Consider the following 1565-nt stretch of genomic DNA (forward strand, 5'->3'; position numbering starts at 1 on the left):
AACGCATCTGCTTTGCCACAGATACATACTCCAAGTTCCCATGGGTTAAAGAATATGTACAATAGAAGCAGAAAATCCACAGAACTTGATATGGGACAGAATTTAAAAATTAAACAGACTGGGAAGTCCTTATTTCCGTTCAGGTCTCAGTGAGAATTTCCCTCCCAAATAGACATCGTTGATCACCCCATGTTTGCCTACATTTTTTTTTTCCTCTCAACTTCTGTTCTCATTATTTTTAAGTAATGTGATTTTACTGGAAAACATGTTGTAAATAAGTGCTACTTGTATTACTGATCACTATGGTAACATATAAGCCAGTCAAAAAAGGGGAAGTTTGAGTTTACTATTTTATGCATCAAAATAACATTAAAAAAGAGAACTGGATGGTCGACTGGTATGTCCAGAGCACCAGAGCCACATCATTTGGGCATGATAAAGAGCTTGCTCTTTGAAAGTGTAGAGACAGGGCCTTGGCAGATCCTGAGCAAAAAAGGCAAGGAAGAAGTCTCCTATAAAGAAGACCTGTGAAGGCAGAAGGTTTGCCACCATGGAAGTGACAAGCCTATGGGTGAGGATCTATGGGAAGCAACACCCAAAGTCATGAAGCATGTGGGAGGCACCAATGACAAGGGAATCAGGATGGGGATGGCAGTTCCTATTTCCTTTAATGTGTTTTCCAGTGAAGATGACTCCCTATGGAAGAAATTAAAAGTCTGGTTCCAGATTCCAAACCAGTTTCAGAGGAACCTGCCATTTCCTCCCAATGACAGCCATTAAGATGGAGGACAGGGAAAGCATCACCGTCTCTTCCCTGCAGTTTGGTGGTTATGTCAAGGAAGCTGACTGTGTAGCTCATGCCACCCAGCAGTGTATGGCCTCGGAAGGCACAGCCACTTAACAGAGTGACTTTTACCTCTGTTCTGGGTATGAACCTCTCATGAAGCCTATAGACATCACAATGAGGTCTAGCTCTGCAAGCATGACTCATTGAGCCGAAACTTCCTGAATACCTGTTTCTGTGTCTACTTTCTCAGGGGAAAGGAATGGAGCAAAGCTTGCAACTGAATCTCCAGCTTTACCAACTTCCCTTCAAAGCCAGTTACTGTCAATTTTCTAAATAAGAATATTCTATTTATCCTATTATTTATTCTATTCTTTTATTAATATTATTATTTATTCTATTCTTTTTCTCATGGTGGGAAATAATATGGTCAAAATAGGCAGCATCCCTCTAACAGACTTAGAAAGTCCTGTGCTGGACCAGAAAAAAATCCAGCAACATTTTCTCAGGTATCAGGGTCACTAAAAATGGATTTAAAAAAAAATTATTAAAACTGTATTTTTGCCATCGAGAGAAAAAAAATGATTTGGGCATGATCTTTCATCTGTGATTCATATAAGAACTTTGTCTAAAAGAAACTGAAAATAATAGGGACAACTGGAGATGATGGGGTAGTGAAAAGAACTACAGTATTTAACTGAACACTGTGTATATGCAACAGTGTTAAGATCATAAAGTTTCACCCACAGGCTTTCTGTCATTTCCACCAACATGTGAAGGT

At 39.4% G+C, this 1565-nt stretch overlaps 1 pseudogene; it reads left to right on the forward strand.

The window, feature by feature from the left end:
- Window positions 1-399: 399 nt before the first annotated feature.
- Window positions 400-994, forward strand: LOC116574047 (annotated as a pseudogene).
- Window positions 995-1565: the final 571 nt, after the last annotated feature.

This window comes from Mustela erminea, chromosome 15 (genome assembly GCF_009829155.1).
Source record: "Mustela erminea isolate mMusErm1 chromosome 15, mMusErm1.Pri, whole genome shotgun sequence".
Classification (NCBI taxonomy): Eukaryota; Metazoa; Chordata; class Mammalia; order Carnivora; family Mustelidae; genus Mustela; species Mustela erminea.